We start from the raw sequence: 26,659 nt of genomic DNA on the forward strand, positions 1-26,659 counted from the left end.
CAGACCTACTGAATCAGATTCTGCAACATCCCCGTCCATCCCGCCACCCCCCACCCCATATCACTATTTATTATCAAGGTATAAAATATATACAGTAGAATGTGTCAAGTACACTAAATTTAAGTGATAGTGTGGTACCTGTGTCAACTACCTTCCAGATCAAATGTAGAATATTTTCAGTGCTGGAGAGGGCTTCCTTCTTCTCCTTTCCAGGCAATGCTCTAAGCTTCAAACCTGGTACCTAGTAAAACACTCAGTGTGTTTGGCTGGATACCCAGGGGCAGACTCTCAGACAAGAATATGGGAGCAAATAGTTTGGGAGGGGATCCCAGGAAATACTGGTAGGAGAAAGGGGAAAGTGAGACAGGAAGGGAAGGGAACTGATAAAGGATGCATTCTCAAGCGACATTGCACTGTGAGCAACTGGAACTTGTTCTCCCTGGGGAACTCAGAAACAGTATAGAACATGTACCTCGGGGTTATCCCACTATAGGATAGAGGAGGCTGGGGTATTAACCCACTAACTTCTGTCAATCATTGGTTGAAGTCTGCCCCTGGGGTGGTTTAATTCCCTGGCACTCTAGCCTGCCATGTGTGTGAGCAGAGCACAATCCAGAAAATCCTGGGAAACAGACAGTTGCTGGGAGTTGGAAACTGGGCTGATACGCACAGATATAGATCAGGGTCAAGGAGTCATGGGCATGGTGCTGATAACATCTATGGTAGCTCAGTAAATAGTCAATAAATAATAGCTATTTATGGGATAGTTTCTCATACCAGAAGCTTGTCTATTGGTCCATAACTGTAAAGAAGGCAGGATAGTATTGTCAAAGGGGCATTGGTTCATCTCCTAAAGCTTGATGTAGCTCTAACATTCACATGGGTCTCATGGCATATTGCTTTCTATATGCACAAGTATTGCTGCTTTTGGTGGATTAAAACCACAAAGAAACCCTTGTGCAGCTTTACTTTTCATCCTGTGGTGATGGGAAAGAGTATTTTGAAGCCATTCAACACTAATACAAAGGATAGCTTTGTCAAGGGGTAGTATGGCTCAGTGGAAAGACTGTAGGATGAGAGAAGACCTTTGTGGGGTCTTGGTTCAGTCACCAGCTTGTTCTTTGAAAGGAACAGAATGTCCATGCGTCTTCACTGAAAGGGGAAAAATACCTGCCTGGTTGATTTGTTCTGATGAGGAGCACGTGGAATAGTGTTTTGAAGAACGTTTGTTTTGGATGCTGATGTCTACATAGAGGTAGCTTAATTGCTATATCAGCTGCCAGAGCCAAGGTGCTGCTGGTTGCTCTTGGCAGGAAGCCAGAATTCCCTGACTGACTTGGTGTATACCTTCTGCTTCTCCTGTATCCACAGCAGCATGGTAATTTGTGGTCTGAAGACACACTGACTCCCCCAAGCACATTTAAACTTAATGGATATAAATCAGCTGGTTCCAAGGATTTTACGCAGCTCTTGCCTTTGGTGGAAAATGTAGCTACACAAGGCTTTTTCAGTTTCCTCCTGGAAAATAGTATTGAAAACAAAATCTCTGGCATTCTGGAATATTTTCTTGGCTTCTCACACATAAAGGGAAAAAATCCATGGCAAATGTCTATATAACTTCATCCTTCATTTTCAAATTCAAGAAATGGCTATGGCCCTCCGGGGGTCATTGGCCTCAATGTGCCTACCACTTTCAGTTACAGTAACTTCAAATGAATTAAGTTCTACTTATATCTGGGGTATTGGTTTTTGAATTATTTAAGAAATTATAACTATAAATTTTTAAGTGGAAGACTTCGGAATTCCAAGAATTTGCTGCATATTGTGAACTTTAAAGAAGTCTTTTTCTATAAATTAGCTTAATCAACATACGTCTTTTCTTGCAGCCCCGCATTGGAGGGGATGCTCCTTCCTTCCTCCTTCCTTCCTTCCTTCCTTCCTTCCTTCCTTCCTTCCTTCCCTACCTCCTTCCCTCCATCCATCCATCTATAGCTATCTACTATCTATCTATCTATCTTAGAGATACAATGTAGCATTCTAGCAATCAAATAGTCTCAGTATGATGTAAATGTAAATTAGTCCTGCTAGATTCTGTGTTGTAAATTGCAATTGCAAAATTATATACATTTTAAGAATGGACCTACAGTTAAAGAAAAGTAAGTGTAACTATATTATCATTTTGTTATAAATTTAGACAAATATGTTGGAGTTAAGTCTCAATACCCTAGATTTAGATTCAAGTACCCCAGGATGTAGTATTTACAGGTTCATGCTTGTTAATCAGAAAATCTAAAACTCACCCAAAGTATCATTCAATATCAGTGTAGTTACAGCATTTTCTAGTTTCTATTTTTAGCAAAAAAATTTGGTAAAATGATTTGGAAAATAAAAATGATGAGGCAATTAAAAATATTAGGAATTATTTGTTTCATTTTTCCCCCTTTAGGAGGCTTTATTTGATCAAATCAAATTAATTATCCATCACTTCAACAGAAGCTTAAAATGTGGGCAGAATACCTCTAGATAGTTTCATATAAGCCAATTCAAAGTTTCCTGAATATTTCATGTGTGAATGTGTGTGTGTGTGTGTGTGTGTGTGTGTGTGTGGTAAAACATTGATCTTTTCTCTTTTTCCTATCAACATGTATTTTTTAATGTATAAGCAAGAAACCTAATTAATGCAAGCAAATACTAGTAATATGCCACCAACAATCTTGGAAATAAAGTATACAAATGATAAAGTAAAGGTTATGATCTTTAACTATGAAATCTAATTGTGGTAAAGGGTATAAGAAGTTGTGTGTAATAAGTCAGTATATAATATTCGTATTCAAGAAACCAATTACTGACTGCAGTTTCTAAATCTAGCCCTTCATTTTTTTTTGCAAGTGAATGATGTGCGTGTTTGTATACAGTGCATAGGAAGTGTGCAATAAATAACTCTGGATTGATTGGATCCTTATGAATTCTGGCATTTCATTAACTTGTCTTTTATGAAAATATATTTACATCTTTGCAAGTGGTTTTACTAGAAAAGCATCATATGCATAAGAACTTTCACTAGTTTAAGAAGGGCTCATCTGTTAAGTAAACTGAAAGGATAAGTTTTGTTTTTAAATCCCTTCACTTTTGACATATAATGTAAACTCATCAAGGGAGTGATAACCTTTGCCGTAATCTATTGGTTAGAAGCAAAACACAGGTTCTGCCTCACTCAACAGGTGAGTATTATGTAAGTGTGTGCAACTCATTGGAAGTTACTTTAGGGTACAGCTACCACAATAGGTTATTGCTATTTATAAAGATGAACAATATGTCTTGTCAATAGAGAGATCACCACACTAAGTGATCAAATTAAGCACCATTAACAGGGGGACACAATAACATTTTGTTCCTCTTGCTGTGTTGCAATATTGCAATATGACATATAGAACATTATCTATGAAGTATTTTTGCCAAAATTATTTATACTAAATCTAAGCAGGTCCTTAGATCTAACTTTTAGTTTATATCTAAGGCACAGTAATTTGTTAAACACCACAAGGAAGAAATCAGATAAAAATAGACCGTGGGGCTTGGTACAAGGCACTGGTCTGGTCTCTAATAAATCAGTGTTGAAATATTCTAGATTAAAAGGAAATACACAGACATCTCAACCAGGAATAATGCATGATACTTGATCGGATCTTGATTTTTAAATACTCAGATATAAAAACCTTTGAGGGACAATTGGGAGATTTAAATATAGGCTGGTATTAAATGAGGATATTACAGAAGTACTATTATTTTTTATTAGCGAAGTTGTAGGTTTACAGAAATATCATGCGACAGTAAATAAGGTTTTGATAGTAAGATAATTTATCTCATAGTCTCCCTTAGTAGATGAAGCTAAGGGATATAGATGTAGTAAGTTTCCAGAGCTTTTAGTAATCATACAATGGGCAATTTAAACAACCGTCTAGAGGAGATGCCTGAAATGAAATAGCATAGCTGTGGTGTCTGTGAAATTGTGTGGGGGTGGGTGGGTGGATAGTTTCTCCCTTGCGTGATTTATTATCAAATATGAATTGTTTGGATCTTCAGCATAGGATGGCATTTTAGTTACAGGTCCTGTGTGAGGTGTCAGCTTCTCTTATCTTGTGCTACCTTCCATGTCCCTAAAAGAAGATGTGATTGCTAATTATTACTGTGTCCTGTTTATTACTGTAATGACAAAGTGTCTTGCTTAGTCTAATCATTACCCTGTGTGGTAAAGATGTCTTCTTCTTTAAGAAGTAGACTTGTCTACTCATTAAACTATTAAAGTGCAACTTTGCAGAAAGTGGCACTTTTCATCCATTCATTCTCTGCTGGTGTCAATTTCTCACATAAAATAGGAGACTGAGGTCTTCCTCTCACCCAGTGGTGCCTTCACTTTACCTCTCTGATTCTGGGATACTTGAATATTATTGCTGGACAGAATTGGGTACTTTTAGTTCATATTTGCATCTTTATAAAGCTGTTGGGGAAATGAATGAAGTCAGTTTAATGTAAAGTGAGTTTATCCAGAATAATGATTTTTTTTTTCCTTTATCACTTTTTAATTTTTTAGTGTTGAATATTTGGGCTCTTTCTCCTTTTCAGGTATTTAGAAGCCAATTGCCAAATTCTTCATCAGCTATTACACAATCAGGCCATTTCCTTTGGCTTTAACTCAGAAGTAATTTCCTTAATCATTTGTATGATTTTTCCCCCCTGAGTTTCCTGTAATTACTTTTCCTCTTGGGTATTGTGGAGACTTATGCTAGATGTAATTTTTTGACATTCACCTCAGGAGACTACTTCAGGGGAAGGAGTCTCTTCTCTCTTCTCTTCTTTCCCTCTTCTACTCATCCCTTTCACTCTCTTTTTTAAGGAAAACCCCTCATGCTAAGAGAGTCCCCAGAGCCAAATTGCTGCACACAGGGTGATTTCTTAAAAGGGAAGATAGCTTAGCTTAGGTGATCTTTATAGAGATTTTCTGTGGTCACTGTTGAAAGTTTCCTTTTGTTTGCTTGGGTTTTTTTTTGTGTGAAGCTTTTTTTTCTTTTCTTTTTTTTTTTTTTTTGTTTGGACAAATAAACCCTAGTTATAGTATATAAAAAAATTAAGCTTATAAAAATAACTCGCCTTTCCACCCAGGATGCCAGTCCCCTATCCCCAGATGCAACCTCTATTGCTAGTTACTTGTGATCTTTCTAAATATACTCCAAAGATAGAATGTTATCATATAGGAGAGGGGATGGGAAAGAGAGGAGAGAATATTCCCTTAAAAATAAGAAAACACTTACAGTGACAGAGCATTAAGATTTTTTTCACCTATCAGTATATCTTGGATATTTTTTTTTTTAATCATCATATACAAGTTTACTTCATTCTTTGTCACAGCTGCTTAGTATGGATATGTTATGATCTATCTTATCTATCTCTTTTCAGGGAACATTTAAATTCATTCATTCTCTCACTCATTCATTTTTGTTATTGCAAGCCATGCTCTAATAAATATCCTTATTCATATGCCATTTCTTCATAACCTGGTATAGCTGTTGGATAAATTCTAGCATACTATATATAAATGTTAACACTTGTAGATATATGTTTATAATTTTTTTTTTTTTAAACTAGGTTTATTTTTTATTGTATACTTCCCATGGAACATTTCAAGAAAGAAATTATAATAATTCCAAAATGCAATCCCTCGATTCAATAAATATATTTTATAATTACATCCACTAAATATCTAGAAATATATAGACACTAAGTTAACTAACGAATAAAATAAGTAAAATAACTATGTAAACTACAGATCTTGGGTGGGATCATGTATGATCAGGTATGTCACTTTGCTACCCTAAGTGTTTTAAACGCAATTCACATTTGTTTCAATCACGTACACATTCATTGTAGGAGTTAAATTTAGACAGCTGATGCTAAAAATTTAAACATGATCTTTGATACCTTAAAAGAAAATTCAGTTTAATACAAAGAAATTAAAGAAGTAAATTTCAGGACCCTTGATCACAAGCTTTAAAGGTTTGCTGTACTACTTTGGTGTACACAGAGGTTCAAGTAAGGCTAAGAAAGAAGAGTGTTTCCTTTTCCCACTGAAGACATGATCCAAGAAGTAGGTGAAACAGGCATTCTACAGAAAAAAGCCAGCCATTAGGATGTTACAAATAAAGGACTCAGATTAGCAAGTAACCAAGTTTAAAAAGCCTTAGCAAATGTTACGAAAACATAAAGTAATATTTATGAATATAAGCATAATAGTTTTTTCCTGCCTTCTAGAAACAATCATCTTTGAAATGCTAAAAGTGGGTTCCAACTTGTTGTTCTTCTCTTGTGTGAGAAGTGAGAAGCTGCAGGTGTTCGCAGGGTGATCTACTGATTCACTTCCTCAAACTATTCTTTGGAAGCAGTTGGATTTGGCTTGATTGTAGGAGAATCCAGTGTCCAGTTTGCCGGGAAGACTTCTCCACGGGTCCCCACAAACAGGAATGCCTTCACCAAGTGAACAGTCTCTTCCACGCATTGGCCCACTGGGAGATCACTGACACTCAAATGCTTGATGACTCCATTGGGGTCAGTTATGAAGAGACCTTTTTGTGCAAGACCAGCACCTTCTAATAGCACACCGTAGTCTTGGGATATTTGTTTAGTTAAATCTGACAAGAGTGCGATGTTCATGTGGTCCAAACCATCATTCTTCCTTGGTGTATTTATCCAGGCAAGATGGCTGAAGTGGGAATCCACAGAAACAGAAAGGACTTCATAGCTCACATCATGAAACCCATTGGCTTTGTCACCAAAAGCAACAATTTCTGTAGGACACACAAAGGTGAAATCCAGAGGATAGAAGAAAACAACAAATATTTCCCCTTAAAGTGATCAAGGCTTAGTTCTTTGAACTCTCCAGTGACAACAGCTGTACCCTTTGAAATAGGGTGCATGCTGGGTGACAATAGGAACATAGTTTGAAGAACTGGTGCTGCAGGCAAATTTTGCTTGACCGTAACCAGACCACACTACGTTTGCCAGTCATTTTCTTCCAGAAGCAGCAGGTCTAAGGGCTGCAGAAGCTGAAACACTCCAAGAAATGGCACCCACTGTTGTACAATCAAAGCCCGGAGCAACCTTCCCACACCCACAGTAACAGCCATCTTCGGTGCACGTGGCAGTGGTGGGGCACATGTATATAACTATATGTACCAAAAGAAACACTGAAAACGTGCAATTCTGCACCCTAGTTTCCTAACTTTACAAAGTCCCTTAGGATATCAACAGGTACAGAGCTTCCAGGTTCTTTTTGGGGTCACCTTGCTTTTCCCTTCTATATGTGTCTATTTCAGGGTGTTTATTTTTGCAGTGTAGACATTTGGGGCCTTCAGAAGTAGTGTGAGAGGATTTCCCTGGATATGAGATGGACTGGACTGAAGAGGTTGGATCCAGCTACACCCGGGGCATGTCATAGCTCTAGAATGTTTGCACAGAAGCCTAGACTGGTAGCACTGGAAGAGGCCATGGTGTATTTGAGTCTAATCCCCTCATTCTCAAAGTGGACAGAATGGACCTCTAGGGAAGTCAGTCTTCCTAGGAGATCCTAGGAGGCCCTCAGGATCTCTCACTACAGTGAGGGGCAGAGCCTTCCTGCTGTCATCCAGTGTTTTTCTGTCACATTATGAAAACCTGTCTATTTCCTGCAGGCTGATTTTCCTGTTGTTTATTATTGTTCCTGTGCCAGTTTGGATATATTATGTCCCCCAAAAAGCCATATCCTTTAACGCAATCTTGTGGGGGCAGAGTCATTAATCTTTTGATTAGGGTGTGACCTCTTGATTGGATGCTTCCATGGAGATTTGACTCTGCCCATTCAGGATAGGTCTTGATTAGTTTACTGGAGTCCTTTAAAGGGAGTTCACACAGAGAACCAAGACACGAAAATGCCTGGGATGTGCTAAGCCAGGAGACCCACATGCTTGATGACACTTTGAGGTGCTAGCCCAGAGTTTGCTCCGGAGAAGTTGAGAGGACAAAATGCCCCCAAGAACAGCTGAGAGAGACATTTTGGAGACAATCATTGAAAGCAGATGCTTGGAGACATTGGAAGATGTTAGCCCACAGTTTGCACTGGAGAAGCTAAGAGAGACAAGCCCAGAGACATTTTGGAGAATGCCATTTTAAAATGCAACACAGGAGCAAAGGAACAGCAGATGCCAGCCACGTGCCTTCCCTGCTCACAGAGGTGTTCTGGATGCTATTGGCCATTCTTCAGTAAAGGTATTCTCTTGTTGATGCCTTAGTTTGGACACTTTTAAGACTTCAGAACTGTAAATTTGTAACCAAATAAACCGCCTTTATAAAAGCCAATCCATTTCTGGTATTCTGCATAATGGCAGTATTAGCAAACCAGAACAGTTCCTCATGACTTTGACTGGGTTCCCTTGACTTACAGACTCAGAGTTGAAAGGAACATTTACAAGCCATCTTGTTCAAACTCCACAACCTAATTAAAATTTGGCAGACAAGTCTCTCTTTGCATGAGGTGTTTTACTAAGTTCTCCAAAGCCCCAGTCCCAATTTGATGATAGTTTCAAAACCACTGCTAAAAATTAATGATATAACTTTTGAAAATATAATTGATGGTTCTCTTGCAATCCCTTTTGAACAGTCTGAGGTACCAGGGAAACAAAGGGCAGGCAGGTCTGGCCCTGTTGACATAGCATAGGGGAGGGGAGGGGTGAGCTGAGACTTTTTTTTCCTGCCAGAGGTAGCGTTAATGAATCGGATCAAATCTGAGATTAAAAAAAAGCTGCTTGGTGTCATTTCTCAGCTGAATCTGCTTTCAGAGGAACAGATTGTCTGTCACAAACATTTGAGCCAAGAGAGCCATGGTGAGGAGTGGTTGGGAAGTCAATGTGTTTGTGTGTGTTAAGGGCGTGTGTTTGTGTATGGCAGTTGTCATACGTATGTGCATTTACTTATATCTGTATGTACATTTATTTATGTATGTGTATGCATGTGGACATATACATACACATATATAGGTTTTATATATAGGCACTACACAATATATACTACACAATATACATTGTATAGCTGGGAAGGAAGTAGAAGTTAAGGACCCTCTTAAACTTCTTCCATGGAGAAAAAACGGAAAGAAACAACTGTGTTAACAGGATCTGAGTACATAAACTTCTGACAAAAACAAGGGTGTTTATCTTCCCAAAGTGAAAGGTTTCTCATAGGAGAAATTCTCTCCAAATACCTCCTTTCTACCACAACAGGCTTTTAATGACAGCCATATCTGTTTTCATGGGGACATCTCTGCTGACTCTGGTTGCCATGACAACTCAAAGCAACTGGTCAGGCCCTGTAGTTTGGGATAACATATTTGGAATACTTGGGATAAGGAGCCCAAAGAATGCACGTTTTGGGACTTGGCACCTTGCTAATCTATGCTGAATTCCTGTGGAAAAAAAATCAATGCTGTGCCCAGTGAACCAATTTCTTTTGAAAAAATAAGTGCTTTTGACATTCCTATTTTTCCAAGGTAATTGTTAAGTAGATATACAGATAAAATTGGCCTTAGAGATTAAAATTCATACTGGTTCCCTCCAGTGTTTTAACCTTTTAAACCATTTCTTTCTGATTTCTTTGGAATGAACATATTCGCATGTGGGGAGAAGCTGTTCAGCATAGTGGTTGAGAGCCTTGATTCCAGAATCAAATGCCTGGGTTTGAATCCCAGCTCTGCTGTTTACTGCCTGGCAGACCTTGAGCAAATTACTTTTTGAACCTTAGTTCCCTTGTCTGCAAATAGGGATGATAATAATATTTACCTTTCAGTGTGGTCTTGAAGAATAAATCAATTAATATATGCAAAGCATTTAGAATGATGCCTGGTTCATACCAGGGACTATATAAATGCCAGATATCATTTTCAACATCATCATCATCATTAATTATTTCTATTATTTATTATTACCATTACTTTGAATTCTTGGTGGGAAAAATTATTGACTTTTTTTTTTAATCTTGCATTTAGGTGGACTCAGTGGGGAGAAGAAGAAAAACAATAAAACCATTAAATAGGGGCTGGGTAGAACTTTGAAATCACAGAAATTCTTTCAAGATCACCTAAAATTTTCTTGAACACATCTGAGAACTCTGTCTACCCTTAATCCATTCTTTGTCTAGTTCAATTGGAACAACTCCTATCTCCTGCCTTTTTTTTCCTTCTTCACTCAGTTTGTAGTAGATTTTTAAATGACTGTGATGGCACTAAGCAGTTATATGAAATTATTTTTCTCCAATTCAGCCAGATGCAGTGTGAGTTGGTGCTAAATTCCTCCCTACAGTTATAAATAGTTGGGATTAAGGGTGAGTGTAGACTGATGGGGAAGAAGGTGAGACTTCACCTGGGTTATTGACCTTTGTAATCTCCAATACTCCTTTTTTTAAAAAAGTACATAAGAAAGCTGAGGATTAAGGAAAGATCAGCAGTATAACTCATTATGTTAGTGCTTTCTCACCATGCTTTCTTTGAGACCAGTGATACCAGAATTGTAGACCTGTGATAGGCCCTTTTGCAATGTCTGGCCCAACCCTCCCATTTACGGAGGAGGAAACAGAGCCTCAGAAATGTGTGATTGATTTGTCCAAGGTCACCTGGGGAGAGAGGGACAAAGGCAGGATGAGAACCCAGGTCACCTCTGGCCTACTCTTGAGCTACTTCAGATTAAAGATATTTAGGACTTGAGTCCCCTTGTACCATTTGGCATTCTCCCTTTGTCTTCTTTTGATCTATCATCTGCCTTGGTCTGGGCTGTAAGAATAGCCTCTTTGCCCTTTGACACTGGAGGAGGATTCTTTTCAAATGTGAGGGAATTCCTTTTTTTCCATGCCAACAGCAGCTTCCTGTGGGACCAGTGTTTCTCCTTTGGAATTCCAACAGAAAGGGCCATCATTCTATGTCCCTAGTAATGCCATCTCTTTATTTAAAAGGGGGCACAATGTCACAGGGTATTGGCATTTGCTCCAGCTCTGTATTCTTTTTTTTTTTTTTTAATTAAATTCAGTTTTATTGAAATACATTCACACACCATACAATCATCCATGATATACAATTCACTGTCCACAGTATGATAACATAGTTATGCATTCATCACCACAATCTATCTCTGAACATTTTCCTTACATCAGAAAGAACCACAACAAGAATAAAACATAAAAGTGAAAAAAAACACCCAAATCGTCCCCCCATCCCACCCCATTTGTCCTTTAGTTTTTATCCCCGTTCCTCCACTCATCCATACACTAGATAAAGGGAGTGTGATCCACAAGGTCTTCACAATCACACTGTCACCCCTTGTAATCTACATTATTATATAATTGTCTTCAGGAGTCCAGACTGCTGGGTTGGAGTTTGGTAGTTTCAGGTATTTACTTCTAGCTATTCCAATACATTAAAGCCTAAGAGGTGTTATCTATATAGTGCATAAGAATGTCCACCAGCGTGACCTCTCGACTCCATTTGGAATCTCTCAGCCACTGAAACTATTTCGTCTCACTTTGCATCCCCCTTTTGGTCAAGAAGATACTCTCAGTCCCACGATGCCAGGTCCACATTCATCCCCGGGAGTCATACTCTGCGTTGCCAGGGAGATTTACACCCCTGGGAGTTGGGTCCCACGTAGGGGAAAGGGCAGCGAGTTCACCTGTGGAGATGGCTCAGTTAGAGAGAGAGAGGGCCACATCTGAGCAACAAAGAGGTACTCAGGGGGAGACTCTTAGGCACCATTGCATACAACTTTAGACTCTCCTTTGTGGTAATGAGCTTCATAAGGGCAAGTCCCGTGCTCGAGGGCTCAGCACATCAAACCGCCAGTCCCAATGTTTGTGACAACATATGCTAGGGGATCAGCATCTCAAAGTTTAGAGATAGGCCTTACAATTCAGGGATAGAGTTAACTGCTGTAAGAGCTTACAATCTAGGGACTATTACAATTATTGTGTCCATGTTAGGCTATGTTCTAAGATTCAATTCTGAGTTTACACATTGTAGTTAGTCCATATTGGTAAGGCATCATCCCTCTCACCATGTTTTCTCCAACACTTTTACTCCTATATATATATTTTCCTACAATTTTATAGAGTTATATTCACATACCATACATTTATCCACAGTGTACAATCAGTTGTTCATGGTATCATCATAAAGTTGTACATTTATCACCACAATCAGCATTTGAACATACTGATTACTACAAGAAAAATTGTTTTGTTTTTTTTTAGCAATAAGAAAAAATGATAAAAAGAAAAATAACATGTCATACAATACAATATACTACTAAGGACAGCAAATGACACCACTACCAAGAATCCCATATTACTCCCCTATATCCCCTTCTCATATACATTTAGCATTAGCGTATTGCCTTTGTTACATTTAATGGAGGTTTATTACAGTGTTACTGTTGACCATAAACTCCAGTTTGCTTTGATTATGTTTTTTCCTGAATACCATCCCTTTTTCAAATTTCTACATGGTTGACATTCATTTGCTTTCCCACATGCAAAAACATTTTTATATTTGTATATTTAGTAACAGTCATTGGCCACTCCAGTTTTTGCCACGTTATACAGTTCCGGTCTTTATCATCTATCTTTTCCTCTGGTGTCATACATTCTCCTATCCCACCTCTTTCAGCTTTACTCACAGACATCTTTGGTGAGTGTACTTACAATACCGTGCTACCATCACACAGTATTATGCTATCTATTTCTGGATCTATGCAATCAATCCTAAACATTCTGTAGTCCTTCAGCATCAAATGGCTGATCTCTGCCCTCTTTCTATCTCCTGGTCACCTGTGTTGTCAGCTTTTAACTCCCAAAGTTTGTTCATTAATGTCTGTTCATATTAGTGAGACCATACAGAATCTGTCCTTTTGTTTCTGGCTAACTTCACTCAACATAATGTCCTCAAGGTTCATCCACATTATTACATGATCCATGTCTTTGTTCTGTCTTACAGCTGCATAATATTCCATCATGTGTATATACCAGTTTGTTTATCCACTCGTCCTTTGATGGACATTTGGGCTGTTTCCATCTCTTGGCAATTGTGAATAATGCTGCAATAAACATTGGTTTACAAATGTCTGTTTGTGTCTTAAGTTTCAGTTCCTCTGAGTATATACCCAGCAATGGAATAGCTGGGTCATATGGCAAATCTATATTTAGCTTCCTGAAGAACCTCCATACTGTCTTCCAGAGTGGTTGCACCATTCTACATTCCCACCAACAATGAATAAGTGTGCTTCTTTCTCCACATCCTCTCCAGCACTTGTCATTTTCTGTTTTTTGGATAATGGCCATTCTGGTAGGTGTGAGATGATATCTCATTGTGGTTTTAATTTGCATTTCCTTAATAGCCAGTGAAGTTGAGCATTTTTTCATATGCTTTTGAACCATTTGTATTTCCTCTTCAGAAAAATGTCTGTTCATGTCTTTTGCCCATTTTTTAATTGGATTGTTTGTCTTTCTGTTGTTGAGATGCAGGATTCCTTTATATATTCGGGATATTAAACCCTTATCTGATATGTGGTTTCCAAATATCATCTCCCATTGTGTAGGTTGCCTTTTTACTTTTCTGACAAAGTCCTTTGCTGTACAAAAGTGTTTAATTTTGAGGAGATCCCATTTGTCTGTTTGTTCTTTGGTTGCTCGTGCCTTGGGTGTGAGGTCTAAGAAACCACCTCCTTTCACAAGATCTTTAAGATATTGCCCTACATTTTCTTCTAAGAGTTTTCTGGTCTTGGTGCTAATGTTTAGGTCTTTGATCCACTTTGAGTTAATTTTGGTATAAGGTGTGAGATGGACATCCTCTTTCATTCTTTTGGAAATGGATATCCAGTTCTCCAAACACCATTTATTGAACAGGCTGCTCTTTCCCAGTTGCTTCGGCTTCACTGCCTTATCAAAGATCAGTTGTCCATAGATGTGAGGGTCTACTTCTGAACACTCAATTCGATTCCATTGATCAGTATATCTGTCCTTATGCCAGTACCATGCTGTTTTGAGCACTGTAGCTTTGTAATATGCTTCAAAGTCAGGTAGTGTGAGACCTCCCACTTCACTCCTCTTTCTCAAGACATTTTTGGCTATTCGGGGCATCTTACCCTTCCAAATAAATTTAGTTATTGGTTTTTCTATTTCTGTAAAGTAAGTTGTTGGGATTTGAATTGGTATTGCATTGAATCTGTAAATCAGTTTAGGTAAAATTGCCATCTTAACTATATTTAGTCTTCCAATCCATGAACATGGTATGTTCTTCCATTTTTTCAGGTCTTGTTCAATTTCTTTTAGCAGTTTCTTACAGTTTTCTATGTAAAGGTCTTTTGTGTCCTTGGTTAAGTTTATTCCTAAGTACTTGATTCTTTTGGTTGCTATTGTAAATGGGATTTTTTTCTTGATTTCCTCCTCTTGTTGCACATTACTTGTGTATAGGAACACTACAGATTTTTGCGTGTTGATCTTGTAGCCTGCTACTTTGCTATATTCATTGACTAGTTCTAGTAGCTTTGCTGTAGATTTTTCTGGATTTCCTACATATAGAATCATGTCATTTGCAAATAGTGAAAGTTTTACTTCTTCCTCTCCAATTTGGATGCCTTTTATTTCTTTTTCTTGCCTACTTGCTCTAGCTAGAACTTCCAGCACAATGTTGAATAGCAATGGTGATAGTGGGCATCCCTGTCTTGTTCCTGATCTTAGAGGAAAAGCTTTCGGTCTCTCCCCATTGAGTGTGATGTTAGCTGTGGGTTTTTCATATATTGCCTTTATCATATTGAAAAAGTTCCCTTCTATTCCTATCCTTTGAAGTGTTTTCATCAGGAAAGGATGTTGAATTTTGTCAAATGCCTTTTCTGCATCAATTGAGATGATCATGTGGTTCTTCTGCTTTGATTTATTGATGTGGTGTATGACATTAATTGATTTTCTTGTGTTGAACCAGCCTTGCATACCTGGAATAAATCCCACCTGGTCGTGGTGTATAATTCTTTTAATGTGCTGCTGGATTCGATTTGCGAGTATTTTGTTGAGGATTTTTGGATCTATATTCATTAAAGAAATTGGTCTATAATTTTCTTTTTTTGTAGTATCTTTGCCTGGTTTTGGTATTAGGGTGATGATGGCTTCATAGAAAGAGTTAGGTAGCTTTCCCTCTTCTTCTATTTTTTTGAAGAGATTGAGCAGGATTGGTACTAATTCGTTCTTGAATGCTTGGTAGAATTCACATGTGAAACCATCTGGTCCTGGGCTTTTCCTTTTTGGGAGCTTTTTGATGACTGACTCAATCTCTTTACTTGTGATTGGTTTGTTGAGGTCATCTATTTCTTCTTGAGTTAATGTTGGTTGTTTATGCTTTTCTAGGAAGTAGTCCATTTCTTCCAAGTTGTCTAGTTTATTAGCATATAGTTGCTCATAGTATCTTCTCATTATCTCCTTAATTTCTGCAGGGTCGGTAGTTATATTTCCTTTCCCATTTCTGATTGCATTTATTTGCATCTGCTCTCTCTTTTTTTTTGTTAGCCTAGCCAGTGGTCCATCGATTTTATTGATTTTCTCAAAGAACCAACTTCTGGTTTTGTTGATTCTCTCTATTGTTTTCCTGTTCTCAATTGCATTTATTTCTGCTCTAATCTTTGTTATTTCTTCCCTTCTGCTTGCTTTGGGGTTAGTTTGCTGTTCTTTCTCTAATTCCTCCAGGTGAGCAGTTAACTCTTCAATTTTTGCTCTCTCTTCTCTTTTAATATAGGCATTTAGGGCAATAAATTTCCCTCTCAGCACCGCCTTTGCTGCATCCCATAAGTTTTGATAAGTTGTGTTTTCATTGTCATTTGCCTCGAGGTATTTACTAATTTCTCTTGTAATTTCTTCCTTTACCCACTGGTTTTCTAAGAGGGTGTTGTTTAGCCTCCATATGTTTGTGAATTTTATGACCTTCTGCCTTTTATTTATTTCCAACTTCATTCCATTGTGGTCTGAGAAAGTGTTTTGTATAATACCAATATTTTTAAATTTGTTGAGACTTGCTTTGTGACCCAACATGTGGTCTATCCTAGAGAATGTTCCATGAGCACTTGAGAAAAAAGTGTATCCTGCTGTTGTTGGATGTAGTGTTCTATAAATGTCTGTCAAGTCTAGTTCATTTATCATACAATTCAACATCTCTGTTTCTTTAGTGATCCTCTGTCTAGATGTTCTATCCATTGATGAGAGTGGTGTATTGAAGTCTCCAACTATTATTGTAGAGGTATCTGTTTCTCCTTTCAGTGATCGCAGTGTTTGCCTCATGAATTTTGGGGCATTCTGGTTTGGTGCATAAATATTTATGACTGTTATGTATTCTTGATGAATTGACCCTTTTATTAATATATAGTGTCCTTCTTTGTCTCTTTTAATTGTTTCGCTTTTGAAGTCTAACTTGTCTGATATTAATATAGCTACTCCTGCTTTTTTCTGGTTGTTGTTTGTATGAAATATCTTTTTCCAACCTTTCACTTTCAGTCTATGTTTGTCCTTGTGTCTAAAGTGAGTTTCTTGTAGACAGCATATAGATGGGTCCTGTTTTTTAATCCATTCTGCCAGTCTGTGTCTTTTTATTGGGGAGTTTAATCCATTTACATTTAGTGTTATTACTGTAAGGGCAGTACTTTCTACTACCATTTTGTTTTTTGGAATTTATATGTCATATCTTATTTTTTCCTCTCCTTTTACCTTTTCTGATAATCTTCATTTCTGCACTCTTCTCCAACTCTCTCTCTCCTGTCTTTTCGGATCAGCCTGTAGCACTCCCTTTAGTATTTCTTGTAGTGCCAGTCTCTTATTCACAAACTCTCTCAGTGTCTGTTTGTCTGAAAATGTTTTAATCTCTCCCTCATTTTTGAAGGAAAGTTTTGCTGGATATAGAATTCTTGGTTGGCAGTTTTTCTCTTTCAGTATCTTAAATATATCATGCCACTGTCTTCTTGCCTCCATGGTTTCTGCAGAGAAATCTGTACATAGTCCTATTGACTTTCCCTTGTATGTGATGAATTGCTTTTCTCTTGCTGCTTTCAGAATCCTCTCTTTGTCTTTGACATTGGACAATCTGACCAGTAAGTGTCTTGGAGTAGGTCTATTGGGATCTATTCTATTTGGGGTACATTGTACTTCTTGAATCTCTAATTTTCTGTAATGTTCACTGCGATCTCAGCTTTTCCTCCCATTCCAAACTTGTGTCCAATGTGTGACTGGTTACTGGAGACCCCGAAAACACTGTTTCATGTAGTTCTTGGGTAATTGCCAGCTTTCCCTGCTGAGCGAGGGAAGTCCAGCTGTGTATTCTTATTTTACCTCAGACGAAAGAACTCTCACTTGAAACACTGTGATGATGCTCTTAGTGAGCTGCATGAACTTGGGGAATTCATCAGGCAGAGTTATAGATGTTTCTGTCATACTGGAGTGCACACTTGTTGGCAGCAGTGAGATCTTTGTGTGTCGAGGGAGTATCAATATATAATCCTTGATATTTTAATTGACTACAAGTCTCTGAGAGGAGGAGAACATTTACAATGTGACAGGCATTTTTTGGTTTTGTTTTCTCTTTTTTTTTTTTTTTTTTGTTTTTTTGTCCTTAGGATTGGAGGGTAAGAAGTTTCAACCAATTCTGACCTTTGGTTTTGGTGTACATTTTCTTCTAAATTCAGAATAACTTAATTGTATATTTTACCATTCTCTCATCCATCTATTAATTTCACAAACATTCATTAGAATCCTACGAGTATCATACACTGAGCTAAATTCAGGGAGTGTATAGACAAACAAGAGTACATCTTGGGCCACAAGAAGTCCACAGGCTAGTAGGAGAGAGGTAAACACAAAGTGGTTCAATTTTGCATCCTCAGTATGTAGCCCTCAGTACTGGCACATAGTAGTTGCTTCATAAAAGTTTGTTAAATTGAGTTGGACAAATAGTAAAAACTTAAATTTGTGCATTACTTGATAGGAGATTTCAGATCTGTAGTCCAACTGAGAGACTATTTCATACCTTCTAGTCCAAGTAAGGTAATCTTCTAGTCAGTCAACAAGCAATGTTTGTTGTTAATTTGTTGTTGTTACATAACGGTCAATTCAGGAAGTGAATTTAACAGTAAATTCCTCATTGATTTCTCATTAAATGAGAAAAGAAAAACTTTTCATGTTAAAAGAAAAAAATAATCTAAATTGTCCGAATATACTTTTCATTTAACACTACCCCAAAGGGACTTAAAGAGATTTAATTTTGAATTTTTTAGTGAATCTGGGATGCATTTTATTTTTACTTATCTTGAAGCTGCTACCACACCTCAGCCTGAAGGGACAAGTGGCAGTAGGGTTATTGGGACTAGAGAAAATAGCTGCCACTCTACAGGGTGCTCTGCTTGACAGGAGCATGACCAACCATAATGTTCTGAAGATGGGAGAATAATGCCTGCACTCACTCTTCTCTTGCCCTCTACTCTCCCATTAACCATACCCAACTGGAAACCAGAGGGCAAGGGGCCATGGATACAGCACATGTAGGCTATATGGCAGGGCTGTTATGAGTGGTTATGGAGGGGCAAGGAAAATATCCAGCATAGTAGGGTTCTTGTAAATGAATCCAGTTAACATTCTGGGGTTACAGGGGAGCCATTTAAACTTGTAAGAGAATTATTGTTTGTACATCAAGGTTTAATGTAGTGACTGGGCTTTTTGGTACCACGGATATCTTTAGGAATCAGAAAAATAGCCAAGATATTGCTCTTTTATGGTACAATAAAGATGGTTGCAATTTCTTTGCTAGTCTTCCCATGGGGACCTAGAATCTAATTCTTCTCTATGTGAGTTGGAGATAGCCTAATTAGTCTTTCTTGACCAATACAATTCAGCAGAGGTGATGTTCTGGAACTTCAAGGCTAGGTCATGAGAAGCCTTGCAGATTCTCTCTTGGAATTCTCTTTCTGAGTACTTTGATCCACAATATAAGAAGTTCAGCTACTTTGAGACTACCATGTTGGAAAAGCCAGTTAGGCACTTCAGTTAACAGACCCAGCCAAGGCTGCCCTTCCAGCCATTCCCACCAAGGTGCCAGATATGTGGGGGAAGCCCTCTTGAACTCTCCAGACCAACCTAGCTGCCAGATGAATACCCCTAAGAGGCCTCATCTATGCCACATGTAACAGAAGACTGATCCAACAGGGAGGGCCCTCCTCCAGTTCCTGACCTACAAAAATCATGAGATTCAGTGAAATGATTGTTGTTTTAAACCACTAAGTTTTGGATCACTTTGTTAAGCAGCAACAGATAATCATAAAATATTCTAATCCTCTCAAAAATTGATAATTTCCCATTGATCCTACATCTACATTAACAACAAAGAGATAAGAACAACCCTCCACCAACCCCTAAACCCACAATATGAAAACATACAATTTTCATTTCCAATTCTGTGATAAATGATCTTATCACAGAAGACTCCAATAACTGACTGTAAAGTGAAATTGTTGGACTCTGGAGATATTTTGATTTGTGGTAGTGGAAAAGACAATAAAGAGAAGCACCTCTAGAAAACTGAGAAAGTGCAACATGGAGGACTTTTCTAACACCAAGCCTTGGGTTGACTTTAAATACAGGTTAAATTTTAAGAAACTAACCTATTGTATGCTTCATGCCCATATGCTCCATTAAGAAAACAAACTTAAACCTTTGATTTGTATCAGAACGAACTTTGAGATTAGGTCAATTTCTAAGAAAACAAAAGCAATAAGGAAATGGACAGTTAATGAGATTTAATTGTGAAAAGGAACGAATATTTATTAAGCAGTGTTTTAGTCAGAATAGGCTGGATTATGTTGTGGTAACAAATAATTCCCACGTCTCAGTGACTTAATACAAGAAAGGCTTATTCCTTGTTCTTGCTACAGGTCCAACTTAGATTGGTGAGAGTGGGGTTGTCTTCTCCACTCACTAGAGTTACTCAAGGATACACACTAACTGAGGCTTCACCTAACATGTGCTTCCACCATCTCCAGAGCATCAGGAAAGGGATATAGCAACTCACAAACTGATTTTTAAAGCTTCATTACAAGAGAAAGGAACTAGAAAGGGCAAAATGAAGTGAGGAGAATTTAATAATTGTGTTTGTATTTTGGGGTCACTTTCTTCTTAATAAGGCATTTGTGCCCCTTTAGACCTGTGCTCTGAAATGTGGTGAGATGGCTGGTAAGTTACAGACTCCCCACTGTGTTCAGAGCATGGTACTTAGCTCATGAGGAGAATTAAAATATCAGAAAACAGCTTCCAGTGTCCTTGTAGAGTTTATTCTACCCTAGGAAAAAAGAAACAAGTATCCTTTAAAAAGAGACTTATGGACCCTTACAGTGTCCACTTGTAAATTCATACATACGGCATCTCTTGGAGTCTGAACAAGGGTTTTATAAAAGAATATAGATTCCTTTTATATAACAAATAGAAAAGTCTTGGAAATTGTTCAGCTAGAAATATATATTGTTCCAAATGGTGTTTACAACAGTGGTTCTTAAATTTTTTGAATTAGGGACTCTTGAGAATCTGCTAAAAGCTATTTTCTATCCCAGGAGAATTTTCTTCCCTACTTTCAAATATTTTTTATAGTTTACAGTCTTCACAGATGAAATTTTCACCAGAAGCCCATCCATTTGCTTAAGACTCCCTGGTTCCTAAATTTTTTAATCCCTAAAATAGCATTGCTGGAGATTGAATCATGTACCTTACAAAGGCATGCTCTTTATCTTAATCTGCATTCCTGTGGGTGTGAACCCATTTGTAAATAGGACGTTTTGAAGGTATTATTAGTTAAGATGTGGCCAACTTGAATCAGGATGGGTCTTAATCCTTGTTCCTGGAGGCCTTATAAAGAGAAGCCAAAAGTCAGAGAAAGACACAGATTAAACCAAGGACATCTCCGTGTGACAGAGGTTTGCCATCACTAGAATGCTTCTGACTCTGTGAGAAATCATGGCCTTGCCAACATCTTGATTTTTGACTTCTAGCCTCCAAACTGTGAGCAAATAAATTCTTGTTATTTAAGCCAACCCATTGTGTGGTATTTCTCATAGCAGCTCTTGAAGACTAAGACAGCACCTATGACATATTGGTGCTGAATAAATATTGTTGCGTGAATGAATGGAAAGGAAGAAGGGACCACCTGAGATTTAGCTCTAATCTTGTTAGGAATCCATTCTATACTCTTCTTTGCATGGGTTTTACCCAGAAGTATAATCTGTGTTTTGCTCTGGGGCACTTAAGCACAATTTTTTTGTTCAAACCATGTGAACCGGACTCAGAGGAACTGAGAGAAGAACAAATACAGAATGAAAATAAGGCAATGGACTGATTATAATAGGCAGATCTGGCCATTAGAGTGGTTGTTGAAATGTAACAAATTCCAAAGGAAAATTCATTTACTTTTGACTGAACCCCTGCTATGTACCAGGCACTTGCTGGACACTGAGGAAACAGAAATGAAAGAGAAAATCCTGATCTTGAGACACCCTTAGTCTAATGGGTGAAACAGAAGGTAAACAACTGCCCATAATGCATTGCGAGAATGGCCATAATGGAAGCATGAGCAATATGCTATGGGAGGACAGAAGGTAGGGCCTTAAGGAGTGAATAGAAGTTTGCCACGTTAGAAGAGGACCCTAATCAAGGGGTAACAACAAAGGCATAGACATTTGCATATGCATATAATTCTGAGAATTTCAAGAAGTCCAGTGCTATTCTCAAAGGTTTTTTTTTTTTTTAATCATCATTTTATTGAGATATATTCACATATCACGCAGTCATACAAAACAAATTGTACTTTCGATTGTTTACAGTACCATTACAAAGTTGTACATTCATCACCTAAATCAATCCCTGACACCTTCATTAGCAGACACACAAAAATAACAAGAATAATAATTAGAGTGAAAAAGAGCAATTGAAGTAAAAAAGAACACTGGGTACCCCTGTCTGTTTGTTTGCTTCCCCTACTTTTCTACACATCCATCCATAAACTAGACAAAGTGGAGTTTGGTCCTTATGGCATTCCCAATCCCACTGTCACCCCTCATAAGCTACATTTTTATACAACTCTCTTCGAGATTCATGGGTTCTGGGTTGTAGTTTAATAGTTTCAGGTATCCACCACCAGCTACCCCAATTCTTTAGAACCTAAAAAAGGTTGTCTAAAGTGTGCGTAAGAGTGCCCACCAGAGTGATCTCTTGGCTCGTTTTGGAATCTCTCTGCCACTGAAGCTTATTTCATTTCCTTTCACATCCCCCTTTTGGACAAGAAGATGTTCTCCATCCCACGATGCCGGGTCTACATTCCTCCCCGGGAGTCATATTCCACGTTGCCAGGGAGATTCACTTCCCTGGGTGTCTGATCCCACGTAGGGGGGAGGGCAGTGATTTCACCTTTCAAGTTGGCTTAGCCAGAGAGAGAGGGCCACATCTGAGCAACAAAGAGGCATTCAGGAGGAGACTCTTAGACACAAATACAGGGAGGCCTAGCCTCTCCTCAAAGGTTTTTAAGTAGAAAGATAATGTTGGCCTTTCATAGAGGATGGATTACAGTGGTGAGATTGGAAACTGTTTGGTGTTGGTCAAAGTGAGGGTCTCCCAAGAGGCCAAGGACATTCTTCAAGGAACTGTCCCCAAGGTTAGTACCAGGTACCATACGTAGAAAGTAAAAGGCACCCAAAAATATTTGTTGGGTGAATGAATGAATGCCTAAATGAGTGAGATAATCTAGATTTGGCTGGAATGGAGATAATGAGTTGAGAAACTTTGGAAGTAAAATAGGTAGCACTTGGTGATGTGTATGCTGTGGCAGGTGTGGGTTTGCGTGGGGGGAAGGGGAAAAGGAGAGGGATAAGTGGAAGATTGATTAGAGATACCCTGGTGTTGTCACCTTTGTGGTCTCTATTCTTTCACCTGCTGGTCTTCCTTTAAGTCCATGTTTGGAGGATTGTGAGGAGGGACCATGAACACCCTTTAGTCCTGAATATTCTGCTTTTAATCTTCTAGATTTGGATCTTGAGGGCCAGGAATAGATGACAGAGAAGAGATGGGAGGATGCTTTTGGAAAAACATGACATGCTGCTTTTAATGGCGTGATACATTGAATGCACATTTTAATGACTGTTTCCCTTCAGCCAGAGATACTGGCTGATCATTCAGGTCAAATGAAGGGCTATAACATAGCACACTCACTGTGCATGTGGTCCAACTCTGTTTCCTTTGTCCTTATGATGTGTATTTGCTGAGCTCTACTTTAGTTGGGTTCCTGGGTCAGGCAATATCACACAGACTTTCTCCTTACAACAACACTGGGAATTAACCAGAATTACCTCTGATAATGAGTGATGCAACTGAGGCTCGGAGTGATTAAGTTACCTGATTGGGGTCACAGAAGGGCTACTGAAACAATCCTTTGGGATGTAGGGAGGCTTAAATTCCAAATCTGCACTGTGAAATTATTCCTTAAAAAAATCATTCTATGAGGTATAGTTATTCTAAAGAGACTTTTTTTTTTTTTTTTTTTTTGCCTCTACAAAAAGTATGTTTGCATGAAGGAAAGCACCCTGGACAAAGACCCTGTGATCAGTATTTTAATATTAGATCTGCCCCCAACTAGCTCTATGGCCTTAGAATAGTCATTGAACATTTCTGGACCTCTGTTTCCTGTGACATCTCTCTGCAGATGTTTTGTCCATCTCTAAAGTTTTGACCAACTGTAATAATCTATATTGCTTGTTCTTCTGATATAAATTTATGATAGTGAGACTAAACTGAAATAAATTCTGTGAATTGGCAAGAAATTCAAATATATCATGAAAATACACATCATTGGAAGATATTATCAGCATTTTCTGAGAATTTTCTAAGTAATATGGTTCTATAGCCCTTTTGTGCTATTCAGCTTGAATAACTTTCCATTTCTCTTTCTCTCATACATTTATATCTTACACAATGTTTTGTTGGGTTCACAATGCCTTTTAAGGCTATTTTTGAGTCAATTTAATGACTTGAATCTTTAGAAGCACATCATTGGATAACATATTACTTGAACTTACTCTTGGGTTTTAGTCTTCAGAAGATAAATTGCTTAAAATAATGAGGTTAGTCATTCAAAAGAAGAAGGTGCTGCTAGGCATTCATATTTATAGTTCAGTGTCTTTGTAATTCAGGACCCTGTATGATGTTTTAATTTAGGTGGCTTTGCATGTGAGTGGGCTGGGATAAGGGGGGCAAAAAAGATCATCCTAACTTGCATCCACAAATGGAAAACACTCTGCAACCTTCCAATAATTTCCAGAAAGATGCCATGGTATATCCCTGTTATATGCAGTTATACAAATAAGCTAGACTGGATGGAGAATAGATCTTTTTTAAAATTTGTTTTTTTTTCTTTTTTTCCCCTTTCTGCAGTCTGATGGTCTTTTTGACAGAGTTACACAGTGGTCCGTGGATGAGACTGTTTAGGAAGCTGGAGTCTGTAGCCTTAGCACCACTTTCAATTACTCTGTTCTGCTCAGACATATTGGCCTCAGTGATTGACTATCTGTTCTGAAAATATAGTGTTTGAATCCTAGTCTTAAGTATTTCAGGCTGCTGTGATTTTTCTCTCAGGGGTTTTGATTAGAAACAGCCTGCTTCCCTCCCTGTCCCCACCAGATGTTGCAATATTTCACTAAGTCATTTCCCCACTATTTGATGCTTTTGATGTCTTCCATACTCAGTCATGATCAGTTCTTCTGGACCTTTGAACTCATTACCCTCAATTCCTTCTAATCTTGTTTCCACATTGTTGTTCTTTTGATTTAAGTCAGAGGACTCTTGCTGGATTCATACCCATTTAGCCAGTTTGCAGTTAGGGAATTGGGCTCCACGTGTCATTTATGGAGCCATCACTGTGCTAGACACTTTACTTGCATTTATCTCATTTTATTCATTTTAAAACCTCAACCTCCAGGATTGGGGAGCACAGGGGTGTTTATTATTAACTCCATTTAATATATAAAGGGAATTGAAGCTTAGAAAAGTACATAAATTGCCAACAGTCACACAGTTTGTATGTAGCACCACTGGAATTTCATTCCAGATCTCCAATTTCAAAGACAGTGTAGGGTAGTGCAATATTTCTTAAACATCAAGTACATCAAAATCACCTAGAGGCCTTGTTAAGACATCTTCCTGGATCCCATCCACAGTTTCTGAATCAGCATGTCTTGGATGGGACCTGGAAATTTGCATGTCTAGCAAGTTCCCACGTGCTGCTGATGCAGCTTGTTGGGGATTGAATCATGACCCCAACAAAAGGCATGTTCAGGTTCCAACCCCTAGTCCTGTGTGTATGAATTCATTTGTAAATGGGCCCTTTGAACATGTTGTCAGTTAAGGTGTCCCCAAACTGAATGAAGGTGGGCCTTTATCCAATATGGCTGGAGTCTTTATAAGCAAAGGAAATCGGACACAGGAAGGAAGCCACAGGGAACAACCAGAAGCTGAAAGTCAATGGAATGTAGAAGAGAAAGGAGAAGATAGCTCCATGTGCATTACCATGTCATGGAAAAGCCAAGGAACCCTAAAGATTGCTGGCCAGCCAGACTATATAAACCCCAGGAGGAAGCAAGCCTTTAGCCTCTGAAACCATGAGCCAATAAATTCCTTTTGTTAATCCAACCCATTGTATGTTATTTGTTTTAATAGCTAAGAAACTAATACACAGCTGGTCCAAGGACCACACTGAAAACCATTGGTGTGGTATGTAAATGGGGATTTCTAGAGTCAGTCTCTCTGGATTCAAATACTGGCTCCAAGAGTTAATAAGGACAAGAACTGGGGCAAATCACTTTATCGTCGCATTACTTATTGCTCATCTATACCTGCCTCTTAGAGTTGCAGTGAGGATTATATGAGATAAAGCATTTCAAATGCTTAATAGAGAGGCTAGAATCTAGAAGCCACACTGTACAGTTACCTATTGTTACCCTTCTGAACTAAATCACACTGGCAGGACTTTGCTAGTCTTTCTCATGCTTTATGACAGCATATGTTTTATTTTTAAAGTTATTCAAATTCACTATTCACGAATTCATTATTCAATTAGCCCAGCCATATTTTTTTAAAAATCAAACTCAGAGGTTTTCTTTCCATCTTTCTTCCACAACTACTACCCTTGGCTCACCTCCTTCTCCCCGTAACCAAAGGTGCAGTATAGAAGGTTCCCCATCCAAGTGGAGTGGATAAAACTTTTACCCCTCTGGTTTGCAATTTCTCCACCTCAACTCTAATAATCTCCAGCTGTTCTTCTCCTCATCCACTTTCTGGTAAAAAAGATGCAGTAGAATCACTTGACTTCAGAACTCCCCTTCTGGTATATGCCCCACGAGGACAAGGGGTAGGTGGAACAAATCTTTGATCCTCTATACACCTACCCTATTGATGAAGCGGCTTCTAAGTGAGTGAGGTAAAGGCTTGAGGTCAGGAGAGCTCTGCCTCCTGGGGTAGATTGTTTTCCCTCTGTGTGATTTATTTTCCT

The 26,659-nt window shown here is 38.3% G+C and overlaps 1 protein-coding gene and 1 pseudogene across 1 annotated transcript in view; one reads left to right on the forward strand and one right to left on the reverse strand.

Moving 5' to 3' along the window:
* The window catches only part of CPNE4 (copine 4), a 553,047-nt gene that overhangs the window by 59,771 nt on the left and 466,617 nt on the right, over nt 1-26,659 (forward strand). The window lies entirely within an intron of this gene.
* Nucleotides 6,400-7,178, reverse strand: LOC119540961 (annotated as a pseudogene).

Source organism: Choloepus didactylus, chromosome 1 (assembly GCF_015220235.1).
Source record: "Choloepus didactylus isolate mChoDid1 chromosome 1, mChoDid1.pri, whole genome shotgun sequence".
Classification (NCBI taxonomy): Eukaryota; Metazoa; Chordata; class Mammalia; order Pilosa; family Megalonychidae; genus Choloepus; species Choloepus didactylus.